Raw genomic sequence first — 13,301 nt, forward strand, 5'->3', positions numbered from 1 at the left:
TTAAATATTTTGATTTGCTGAATGGCAAATATATTCTTTTAGCTGGCTTATTTCTTGAACAGGTATTCTGGAAGACAGAGTGTACTTGTCTAAAAATCAGCTGTGGGGTTGAAGCCTTAGATAAAATCAAAGCCTGAGTATAAAAAAAAAAAAAGTTAAAATGTCAAGATAATGAAAAGTCAGAAAATAAATGATACCTATTACTAACTTTGACTTTTATTCAAACAGAAATATGTAGCATAGACAAAACCTGGTTACAGAGAGATAAATTAGAATTTTACACAAGCATAATTGTTTTTTTTTTGTATTTTACATTTATTTATAAGATGAAGGCTTGGAATTCTCAGTATAAATCACAGTATGGTCCTAATGAATGCCAAGGTCAGTAGATGGAAACCTTTTCACTTGCAAAATGCATTTCTACTGTGGAAAATATCAGTTGAATAAAGTGAAACTGATAAGCACCACCTTTCTTACTATGGATTCTTCACTTGCTTTATAATGTTAGAGATCTGGATATTTTTGGTTTTCAAAGGAGTAAATATGTATTAACTCTCTCACTATCCTCCCATATGTTACCTGTAGCCAAATTAACATCTTATTAATTAATATAAAACTTCCTTAAATTTTTGGCCAAGAATGGAACTGTTGTTGAAATATGGCTGAGAAATTAGATTGGCCCTGTAAAAGCAGACTTGTATGTACTGAAGATGTGGTTGATGGAATCCAAATGATGCATAGATGTTAGAGCCCACATTTTAAGAATGATGAAAAGTGGTAAGAAATAGACTTCTCAAGGTATCTCCTACTTCACAAAAACGGTTAACTAGACCTGACAGGTTATTTTGTCAAGCTGGATATTTTAAAGAAGTGTTGGCTTTCAAGATGTCTTGATCAGCTGCCCTTGTTATGTAGAAATAGTCATTTGTACATCTGTTACTGGTTATAGACTCCAGGTTTTATGGGCTCCTGTTGAAGTACCACTGTCCCCGAGGTCAGTGATTTGCTGCTGTTCCTTGTGTTAAGTCATATCAGAGGGTTGTGGCAATGGGTAAGTGACTCAGCAGCCCAAGAGTGCTGATCTGATATTGTTGAACAATTCCTCTAGGTAAGTCTTGGGACTACAAATGGTCTTTTGTGTTCTTCAAAGCTCTAATTTGTGAGGTTCTAACTTGTTCCATTTCGTCAAAGGAAGGGGCTCTGTGAAGGAATCAGAATCTCTGTCTGATCAGGATCTTTGTTGGATAGACTTCAAGGTTTTGTGTGCCATCCGGTTTAACGAGCATGAAACTGTAGTATGGCACAGGTCAGCAGCTTTAATTTGCTGGGCTGATAACCAGATCGTTGAGGTCTGCTCCTCAGTGTGACTGGACATTCTTTCTAAATAGCGAAGGTTGATGAAACTGCAGAAGGACTGATAAGGAAATGCAGCTCCCTGTGAGATCAGACTCGCTTTACTTTTTGATAGAATGGGATTACTTTGGGGATCATAATGAGCCCATTTCTTATGCTAACACTGTTAAAAGGACAGTAGTGTACCCAGTTGACTAGTTTGTTTATGGCACCCTAAAGGTACGAAAGAATAGAACACCCATGAAGGATTCCTTTAATCATAAATGTTATGGATAAGTGTGTAACGGTTGCTTCAAGAGACTCTTTTGTCTTGGGATATACATACAGCCATCCAGTTAAGGGTGCTTAAGTTAGTTTCCTATGCTAGGTAGTGTAAAAGTATGGCAATGTAATCATGGCTGGGAGCAAAATTTAGGTTTTTGCTTTGAGGACTCAGAATTTGATGGTAGCAAAAATAAACATGGTTGTGGAGTGTAACACTTTTTCTCACACTGTACTGAAGGTGACTACTGTGCAGGTGTACAAGGTAACTCTAATTAAAACAGTTTCCCCTTGAAATGTAATTTTGTTCCTCCTCTTCACTATCCAGTGGTAGACTAATATTTGTCTCCAGAATGTTTTTCCAGGATCTGAAGTGGAATTACAGTATCTGAAGGTTACTAAATATTAGGCAAAATTTATAATTCTCTTCATAGTTTAAAAGTATCTTTCATTTTTCAAAAACCCTCCTGGATGTAAAATTCTTTTGGCAAACATTCACTGTCTTGCACTTATGAGAGAAAACTTACTAAAAATAGCATATGCTGTTATCATACTGAGGTTCCCCACTGCTTATATCTGCCCAGTAGCTTGTTTCCTGTTTGGTATAATATGCGCTTCCCAAGTTTATCTTAAAAGTTAAAGAACAAAAAACAGCTAGTTTATTGAGAACCCATTTAGCATTACATATTACATTTTCTTTCCAGTAATGCAGCCATTCAGCTTGTTATAGAGATCAGGGAAATCAAGAATTAACTGTACATCTCTAGTTGTTAAGAATCCCACATGTAGTGAAAATAACGCAGTGATGGATACATATATAGGTACATGTGTGTGTGCTGATGTTGATTTTTTTTTTAAACTGTAATCCAGTAAAATACAATTATTTGTAAAAGTATTCCTGTTTACTAATACAAGTGAGGAATTTGATATTGTGAGTAAAAGCAGAATTAATTCCAGTTGCTATAGAAATTCTTTCAGGATAATGTTAAATTTCAATTCATAAAAAATAATTCTCTCCAAAATATTTTGAAACAAAACTATAACTTGTTACCAGATTTTAAAATTGTGTTTGGAACAAACAATTGTTATTTACAGGGTCTCTGGACTTCTCAGATATCTAGAGATGCAGGTTTTTAGGAAGGTGTTTCTTAATGGTTTTCTGAGAGGATGAGTGTTTTTTTTATTTTTATTTTTTTTTCCAGTCTGTTTTGAAAACACTTTGGGAAACCTTCAAATCCTAAACTGCCTTTTCCTTAAATTTAGCTTTTTTAAAGTGAGCATCTTTGTAAATCAAAAGTAACCTTGCCCCTCAGTGAAGTTCAGTGTGATGAATAAATGAAATTCACCGAACTCTTTTCAGGCAGGATGAGCATATTCTAATAAGCTAAGTTATATAAGGCAAAAACTACCATCTAACCACTGTACGTCTTTTTCCAAACCTGTCTACTCAGTACATTCACAATCCAACTGAATAACTGAGTATGGTGAAATACTGCCTTGAGATCAGAAGGAAGCAAAAGAGGGCTGTTACTTATTGACATGTTTTCAGAAAGGGAAATAACTGGTTAGATGTTGTGGCTTTAAATTCTTGAAGAAATTAAAAGAATGATGAAGTACTCTGAATGCAGTGTCAAAGTGACATAACTTTATCAGAAAAATTACGCCTTTTTTACGTTAAAGTTTGAACATGTTAGGATTTGCTTTTGACAACAAGAAGTCATGTTAAGTCTTGCCTTCGACAGCAAGGTGTCATAAAAGCACAGCAATCAAGAAAAGTTGCCTTCGTTCATAGTGTTTAAGAAATATTCCAAATGATTTTCTCCCTTCTTTCCTCCCAGTTTGACTGTGAAATAGAAAGCTGTTTAGGATTTTTTCTAATGCCGTATTAGGCACAGAAGACATCCTAGTGCAAATACCTAACCTTCTTATTAGCTACTCCTTCAACATGAAAGGCAAGATGAAGCTCTGGAGTCTAAAAGTCTTAGTTTCAGCATGTCCAAGAATATCTTCAGAATTGTTCTATTTGTGTGTGTGTATATAAAATCTTGTGTGTTATCTATGCTTATGTTATCAAGTCTTCTTGCTTTATTTTGTTTTATTTTTTAGTGATGCCAAGCAGTGCAACTTGCAATGCCCAGAATGTCTGACAAACAAGCCTCAAACTGTTAAGCAAGATTACGTGCATGAGAAAGCAGACATCAAAATGAGCTTGGGTTTCAGAAGTGCTGTCTAAGTAAGGATTTTGTCTCCTTTGTCTAGTAAGTGGATTTAGAGCTCTTTTGCTCCGCTCAGGAATAACTTGTGGGGCCAAGATTCAGCTGCTCTCTCAGCTCTCTGAAACCTAACCTAATTTCTTCTTTTCACCTCTGGTGTCAAGTGTTGTGGCAATTAAAACATTAATGTAGCTTGATGAATCAAGGAATAATGAGTGTTAGATATCTGAATTTATGATGAGGTTGCAAGAATGAAGAGAACATCCATCTGTTTCTTTTTATAAAAACTGAAGAGAATAATCTTGCTGAAACTGGCTTGATAATTCTTGGTCTGGAACTTTTCCAGGATTTTTTTTCTTCAATTTGTCTTTGTGGAAAGAATCTGATTTTTTGAAGCTCAGAACCCCTAGTAAAAACTTCTTCTGTCAGTTATATAACCTTCAACTTACCTGAACCTCTTTTTAGTTTGTTCTTAGAGAAATTCTTTAAGGCTTCTTCATCATAAATTATTTTCATGTTTTTAGCCAAATAACATGCTTTCTAAGGCTTTCAAATGACTTCAAAACACAGTAAAGAAATGTTTTAAACAGTGTAAGTCTGTCTGGCTTCTCTATTCTGTTCTTTATTTATTATGATGTTGTATGTAATCTTAAATGATGACAAGATCAAGGAACTCCAGTTCCTCAATGATCTAATTATGCAAGTGCATACTTCCAAAAATGCTTAAATATTTCATTGGTTGAAATAGAAGAACGGAAATGACAGAGCTTTTATTATATTGGGAATCTGACAATTTTGCCTGTTTTTTCAAGTTGTCCTGCATCTCCTTCTAGACCTTTTTTGAGTTTTCCATCTTTTGTAACTTAACTATTTTAGATGGAAGCTTTTATTCACAGTAGACATTTCCTTTCTACTGTGTGAAGATAACTTTTTTGGTCAGTTTCAGCTGAGAAAAAGTTTGAGGTATTTTCCAAAGTAGCTTAGATTAAAGATAAATATATTGTTTTTCCCAAAGTAAACAAAAATATTGCAGTAGTTTGATTGGCAAGAAAGCATTTGTTAGTGAACTTCATAAGTTTTGCATGGGCCCACATATCAAGTCTTTCAAGGTCCCTCTGGAATGCATCCCTTTCCTCCGATGTGTCAACCATGCCACTCAGCTTGGAGTCATTCACAGTCTTGTTGAGGGTGCAGTCAGTCCCACTGTCCATGTCGCTAACAAAGACGTTAAATGGTACCAGTCCCAATACAGACCCCTGAGGGACAACACTCATCACTGGTCTCCACTTTCTCACTTACAAGTATTAAACTACTATTTGTAGTAAATGAAGACACTACGTACTGGATCTAGTTGCTAGATTTAAAAAGAAACATAACTTGACGAGAGACAATATATTTATTGAGTTGTAGGCAAAAGTATGTTTTGTTCACACCTGTGCAACATCTTACGATTGTGCAAGCACTTTCTAGGGAACGGTTATGATCTTACATAAAGAGGACAGCTTAAAGGACAGCTTTCTCTTCAGATACTCATTTTTAAAAACTGGTGGCTCAGTTAATTCTCTTAAAGAACAAAACCGATCTGGATTTGTTGCTTTATTTCATTGCTCTATTCAGTTTGTAAAATTTCAGGTGTCATGATTCTTGTCAGCTCAAGTGTATGCTCTTGAATTTGAGTGGGTAGGTAATTTGGGGTACATACAATGCACTGGATGTTTTGTTTTATGACAGCAGAGGAGGTGCGTTTGTGCTCTCATGCTGCTCAAAATGTTCTGACATAAGTAGTTGGTGCAGCTGTATTTCTCTGAGAGGCCTGTGGGCCTCATTCACTACCAGGTCTTGAAAGGATGGCACATTTCTATCAGGCCTCAACATGTTTAGTACTCATGGTGGTTCTTGATCAGGCTCCAACATCCACACTATTTTGTAGTCTTTATGCTTTACATTTTTAATATGTTTGTTGTCAGGAAAAAGGGGGCTATTTGAAGGGACTTTGAGAAATGTGAGTTGGCTGGATAAACTGAGACTTCCTTTGCTTCCGTTCGGTTTGTTGCTTCCATTCCTTCTCTAAGTTCCTGCTCTATCTTCCTTTGTTCCGTGAAGTCAGCTCAACAATTAAATTGGGATGCTTTGGACACGAGAAATGTCATTTCTGTTTAATGTTATTACTTGTACTAGTGGTTTATTATTATGCCGCTAAATAACCCCTTCTCATTTTTACACATGCATAATATTCTGTGACTTCATTTTTGCTTTTATGGTAAAATCTAGGCTAGTAACTTATTTATATGGTAAAAGAAATAATTCTTGTGCCTTTCTGCTTTTTCTCTGGTCTGCTGTCCTGCACTGTCAAGCAGAAAGCAATGCAGAATTTAGTGTATTGTAGGAATACTAGTTTTGATGACTTTAATTACAGTCATTGGCATAATAAAATAGGTAGGAAGGCACCTCTGAATATCACCCAGTTCACACCTCTGCTAGACCAGGCCGTTTCCAAAGTTAGGTCAGCTTGCTATATCCAGATGAGTTTTGCCTATCTTTGGCAACAGGAGATTCTGCAGTCTCTGAGCAACTTGTTTCAGTGTTTGACCTTCCTCACTGTGAAAAAATCCTTTACCTTCCTTGTAAGTCATGTGCTACAGACCTCTCATCGTCTTTCTGGCTCTTCTTGACTTCCTTCAGGATATTCCTGGGAGCCTCATACTGGACACAGCACTTAAAGCATCATCGCAGAAGTGCTAAATAGAAAGGATTTATCTACTGGTGGTGATTTTGTCAGCAGAGTGTAATGGGCAGGTAGCCCTCATCACCATGATGACATAGTCCTAATTCTACTAAATATTCTTTGTTCCAAATAGGACAGAAGCTGCTTTAAAACATCTGTGTCTTTATCTGTGCAGGCTATGGAAATCACAATCTGGTTGTAAACTATTTAGATATGGAGATCTAGTGCCCTGGACAGTAAGACCAGTGATTTATTTACAACAAAGCTGAAGGATGGTTAAATGAATTGACTATTCTGCACCTGACCAAAGCATATCACAGTTTCGTGATTAGAGTGAAAAAAAAATGTTAATGGACATGTCACAGAAGAAAGCTACCTCACAGAACACACACGCAGATGAGAAAAGATGGACAAAAAGTAGATACAGACTTTGACAAGATCCTGTGTGGTTTTCTTTACATTTCAAAGAGATGGCAGAGAGGAAGAAGGAAAAGGCATGTGTTGTCAGAGGAAAGACAAAACTAAGAATAAAAGAAAAGAAATGGAAGACAAAGGGCAGCTAAAAACTGGGATAGAAGAGGACAGAGCAGACTGATGATTGCTTAATAACTAAAATACAAAGATTATTTCATTTTTTAATGGAGGAGAGAGAATATAACAGAGGGGAGAAAAGGTATGGGGATATTGGCAATCAGTGATTTATTATGCACATAAAACACTTCCTTGTATGTGTAAAAAGAAAAATGAGCCTTTAGGACACTGACCTAATACCAGAAATTAGTCAGGGAGGAAAAATAAAGAAAGATAGAAGTGCATGTCCTTTATCCAATTAAATTTATTTCAGGAACAGGTACAATCTACTCTAAACCAGTTAAAAACTGCAACAAAAGATGTATTCTCTCTTGCCTTTGTCAAAAGCACAACACAGAATGAGTGCTCTGTGTTTCAGTGTATGTCATCGTTAAAAGCATCAGATGCAAATTCTTCATAGAGTATGAGAAGTTTCTGCAGCAGAATAAAAAAATATCTAAGCCCTGGTTCTCCATGTTTTTCTGATGTGTACAGGTTGCTCAGAACTTAATGCAGGTGTCTCATCTCTTTTGGGGCCAAGAATCGCTACGGGAGAAAAGCTAGGGATTATTATATTATTCTGCCCTCTGGGAAAATGTTTTTATCAAGCTTCCAGATAATGCACTTAACTTCTATAAGTCAAAATCTGGAAGTTTTTGTGGCAGTGCTGGAGTTTTACATGTGAAGTACTACTCATGCTGCATTCATCCGTGTGGAGGGCTAATACACTTGCATAGCTTTTATATTCCCTTTAAAATGAAACAGAATATTTTGCATGAAATATTTCTATTTTAAAGCAAATAAGAGTAATAAAATACAATACAATAAGTAACTCCATAATCAAATTTCAAAGTATATTTCATTTCATGACTTTCAAATATCTAAGAGATTGATTTTTTTATTCCACACCTGACAAATATTTACAGTGACTATTTCAGTTATTCTTTGACTAATATTTTTCTAACTTCCCCAAACTATTTTTAACTTATTTTGAGTTGCATTATGTTTCTGATTTTCCATAAAGTTGTGTATGGTAGTGAGGAAATGTGAATCTTTTGTGGAGGAATGTATCACTGCTTCAAAATTTGGCATGCACCTGAGATAAAGAAAACAGTCTGTTCCCTTGGGAAATGCACCTAGAAGGTAATTTTGTTTCTTATATAGTATACCCTCCTAAATTAAGTTCTTTTGCTTAGGTTGGCCTGGGGCAAAATGTTTCAGGATATTTTTAGGAGATCCTGGTGATCTAATTAAGCTTACAAAAATAACACTAACATTGATTCTTTATTTCCCTATCGGTGAAGTGTATGGTGTTACCTCTCCTTTAGAGCTCCATCCCCACTCTGTCATTGGCAACTGTTGACTGCACCGTTAGGCAGGACAAAGGGTGGCTTGGTGCCGTTCCCAAGGGTGCTGGGAGCTGGTGTCTAGTTCTGCCAGAGGCTGAGCAGGTAGAGGAGCCCCCCTTTGTGGCAAATGCTTCCAAGACCTAAGGACTTTTCATTAAGAAGAGGTGAATTCCAGCAACACCAGCAGCCATTTGCTTCTTGTTACAGCTGTGAAGGCTGTGCATGATTCAGTAGCTCAAGACCTGTAAAGGTGCAAACAAGGACGAGGGGTTTACAGCCATCAGGGCTTCATACAGAGGGGTTTCAGCAGCCTTTTGGTTTCCAGGGAGAGAAGTCAGGAACTGAGCTCCAGGAACTGAGAAGTTGAACTTCCTCATCTCCTGCCCAAGGAGGGAGTGTGCTGGGAGCTACGGCAGACTGGCAGGAATCAAAATGCCTTGGGTCAACATCACTGGTCCGATGGTTGAAAGTTTCTGATATTGTGTGGGTGCTTGCTTGCGTTTGTGTAATCTATATGCTGCAGAAGCTCCTGATTTTTTTTTTTCTCTGAAAGTGAAATACGTCCACAGCTGCAATAAAAGCTACCCAGAACTGCAAAAGTGCTGTATGCTTCATACCTTTGTAGATTTACATTGTTTTTATATACCTCTTGTTTTTATTTAATTACTCTTAAGTGTTCGTGGTGGTAAGTAATTTGAACCAGTATCGGAATGCCTTCCTCTTAAATAACTCATTATTTTGTTCATTTTTTTTCCCCTTCTAAGATCCCCTTCAAAATACAATGTACCGAAAGGCAAAATATTTTGATGACCATCTTCTCAGTAAGAAGTAGTAATTTTAGCACTAATGTATTTTAAAAAAAATAATAATAATGAAGGCAGTGCAGCGAGCTAAGTGAGCTTAGTTCCCATGGTTGTCTGTCATAGATGTGAATAATTCAAACATATAAACATGGAAAGAAGTTGGGAGTTTGCAACTGTGACTGCTTGACTCTTGTTGGACAATATTAAGATTTCCTTTGTTTTGATGTTCTTTAGGAAAAGGCTGGTTTTGCTGAAGTATATCCCAGTTAAATGCTGTTTTTTTTTCACTGGGAACCCATGCTAAATGAGAATGTTCATGTATTTCATACATATGCTTATGTAATTAAGCATCTAGTATTTTTTTCTCTCTGGGAAGTACTTCTGCAAATCAGCAGTCCGTATATGAAGAGTTAAGATGATATCATCTGTTGTTTAAGGTAAGGCTAAGGACAGACATTATTACTATTTTATAATAGATTCTTAATCCTTTGTTCTGTGAAGTGTTGATGTTTTCATTAGACTTAAAATATGTTGCATGTTTACAGAAAGCCTGAAATCAATTTTAATTATTTGACTCATTAGAACATCTAATTTTTTTGCTTAAGGTGCACGAATGTACCATTGAATCTGTTTTTTAATTTTTTTTCACTTTAATGTCTGAATCCAAATTCATAAAGAGTTGGAAAAATGAGATGTCTGAGCTATAGGATTCACAGGGATTTTATATGAAGCCTATTTAATCAGGATAACACTGTTATTAATATTCATAAAGTCAGCTGGAACACAAATGACAGACTATGGAGCCTAAAATTTTTTACTTGTGAATTTATTAAAAGCAGCTTAAAAAATTAATGGAATTTAAGTAAAGTTGACGAAAATGAAAATCTTATGTTAGCAGAAAAAAATCTTTATTAGAACTTTCTCTAAGACCATCTTGCATTGATATCTTTGACAGATTTCATTGGCACTTAAAGAAGAAAGATGCATGAATGGTCATTTAAAAGGATTTAAACGCATTGGCACATTAATTTTTACATGAATAATAAGTAGTTTCCAAAAGCAATTAACTTACAATGTACAAGATTTGAATAGAAAAATAGGACTGTGACATCAAAGGGCAAAGCAAATGTGCTGTACATTTTAAACTTTTAATAATATGACTTCTTAAAGTAATTTATTTCATTTCCACAGTAGGTACAGTCACAGTGACGATATTTGTGTTCAACTTTGGTTTGTTTTGAAATACACAGAGATCAGGAACAAAGACATACCTTGATGCCAAAGTGCTCTTGGTAAAGAACAATTTCATGCTCTAACAATGATACGTCCTTTTGAATAAAGCTTTTTTTACAGTCCATTTATGCGTGTGGAAAATAGTCAGATACTGGCCCCAGCATATGATTCTTTCATGTGCTGCTGTGTGCTGCACTGGGAAGCATCTGTTATTTCTGTAGAAGGCAAAATAGGTAGATCTGGGATTTCTTTAATTAGTGGGAAGATATTGGTTAATTTATATTCATATATGTAAGTGGCTTTGTACTTATATATTTAGAGTGAATTTTTCTTGACTATTGCTTATTATATTCATCAGATAAAGACTATTTTTTCCCCCTCGGTTTCTTTGCTTAATGTATAAGTAGTAGTCTTAACAAACACAGATTAAATAAATAGATAGTGAATAAGGAAGTCAGTATTTAAAATTAATTCCAGATTTTGGGTTACAGTTTCACCTTGTATTTTCAGTTTTGTTTAAGTCTACCAATATACTTTATTTTAATCTCCATCTTTATTTTGATTGTTAGATAGATTGATTATTAGCAGATTGTATTGAAATTAAATTAAAGCCTTGAAATAATTGTATTTGATTTTTTTTGATGATTCCTCCTGAGAAAACCTTCATGGTTGTGTCCAGCTGCCAATAGGTGTTGACTTGAAATTTAACACTGAATAATAGTTTGATAAGTTTAGATTCCAAAGATACCTTACCTTTGAAATACCCACTGTAAAGCTATATCTTGAATGATACACAAATGTTGTACATAAGTTAGATACCCACTGCAGTGTGTTCAGAACAACCAGTTAGTGTATGGAATATTTGGTCTTCTATTAACTAGCATTTTCTTTCTAATAATGGGGAAAGTATACTGAGAACCCTGGGGAGCTCCCCAAAGGTCCGTGTTTCACTTCGATCAAAAAGGTTGCCTTAATCTGATATCAAAAGTATGTTTATTTTCTGTAAGTTTAAAACAGAAAATACCTGTTAATTAACAGAACATATTTCCCCTACGAAGACAGTCTGTGAAATGAGTCTCTTGACTTCTTTCTCCAATTATCCATTTGATATGCTCTATTATTTCCAGGAGAGGGCAGCATTTTCCTACATGAGGTACTTGAAAGAACATGCCCTGCTTAGGCTGTCAATGTTTCTTGTAATTACTCCCAGTATATTTGTTGCTTGCTTATGAATTAACTTGCATTTATGGAACTAAATCATTCCAATCATTTAATTACACCTGAGGAGCTGAACTATAATTGCTTGCTTCCAACTAGGATCTGATATGGCTTGAGCAGTATTAATTTGGTGTTTACTTTTCTGAGTGCTAAAAGCATTAAAATGATTGTGCAATGGGATTACATTTTACTAATTGCTGGCATTCATTAGCTGGGTAAATGGTGAGGAAGAATGACTGTATATTGTGAAGGGATAAAATTATGGTTTTAAATAGTATATTACTAGGCACATTAAGGCCCTAAGACATGTTTTAAAATACTCCAGAGGTTATTAAATACCGTATTTTCTTCATGTCTTGCTATATGAATATCTTATTAAAATACTGCAATTATTATGAACCTTTTTGTGCAATATGTAGGGAAATGGCTTCATTGACAGAAACCTATTTCTTGATATTAATAACCTTCTATATTTTCAGCTAATCCAAAAGTAAATGAGGAACTTAGGAAAAGATTGCCAACTCCAAATCAACACGGTTACACAGAATTGAAAAAGAAGCGTACAGCTTCATTTAAGGGACTTCTGTAAGGAACTCAGTGTTCTGCGATATGGCATGAAGTGTTTTTTTTTGTTGTTGTTGTTAAGACCTAAGCACATCAAATCAACATTTTCTTATCATGCCCATTTATAGTTAACAACAAATACAAGCTAGATATGCATTTCTTGAATAAATGCTAGTCTTGAATCTTAAGTATTTGCAGAAGTAGTATATTTTTTATAATCTGAGATATAAAAAAGAAAATATCTGCCTCTGGTGTCGTATAGGAAAAAAAAAAAAGTCTCCTGCTTTATTAATTAAAAATATATGTCCTGGTGTAATGCACTTGAATTTTAAAATGTTTATGTAATGTTTTTTTTGTTTTGGTTTAACTTCTACATTTATCAACACAGTGACAACGCTTTGGGTATTTTCATGATCTGGTTATTGCATCTTCAAGGCATGTGCTGTATCTTTTTAATCAGTATAGAAAAATTTTTGCAGGGAAGAAATACAAAACAAGCATAATGATATAGTAAAAGTTGAAAAATTGTTCTTTGTATAATACATTTTAAAGGAGATGCCTTTGTAAGTAATAAAATTTCTGGTAAGCTTACTATATTAGCAAGATTACTACTTTCTTTAAATTTTTAACCTATAACTATATATATTTTAACATTAAAAATGTTACATAGTAAAACTAACATTTTACTGTAGGGCTTGTGTTTGAGTTTGAGGGTTGTCTTTTGAAGATCCTCAGTTACATAAAGTATTGCAACCATGTAATTAACTGTATAGTCTGAAGCAATATGTATGCAAATAGTAGGATGTGTTAAATTATTTAGTTGTTTAGAAAAACATTTAAGTACAGAGTTGGCATGGTCAAGGGCCACTTCACCTGTATTTAGCCAGGAAATTCAAGCAGGTGAAAGAATGTTTTAAAGTGAAGCAGATACTACCATCTGTAATAACTACCAAAGTGAGCAGTCTCATTCCCTCAAGAGTGGACTATTCGGTGTGGTTTATGCTGTGCTCAG

General features: G+C 35.0%; 1 protein-coding gene across 10 annotated transcripts in view; it reads left to right on the forward strand.

Moving 5' to 3' along the window:
- MIPOL1 (mirror-image polydactyly 1) overlaps window positions 1-13,301 on the forward strand; it is a 195,814-nt gene that overhangs the window by 19,900 nt on the left and 162,613 nt on the right. Inside the window, exon 2 of one of the 10 annotated variants that reach the window (XM_035539330.2) lies at window positions 3,721-3,872. The exons of 8 other annotated variants lie outside the window; for them this stretch is intronic. The gene's annotated coding sequence lies outside the window, so the exon portion shown is untranslated. Of the gene's footprint in view, window positions 1-3,720; window positions 3,873-11,833; window positions 12,311-13,301 lie in introns of those variants that run through there. One more of the 10 variants, XM_035539332.2, reaches the window with a different exon arrangement.

The sequence above is a fragment of the Cygnus atratus genome, chromosome 5 (genome assembly GCF_013377495.2).
Source record: "Cygnus atratus isolate AKBS03 ecotype Queensland, Australia chromosome 5, CAtr_DNAZoo_HiC_assembly, whole genome shotgun sequence".
Classification (NCBI taxonomy): domain Eukaryota; kingdom Metazoa; phylum Chordata; class Aves; order Anseriformes; family Anatidae; genus Cygnus; species Cygnus atratus.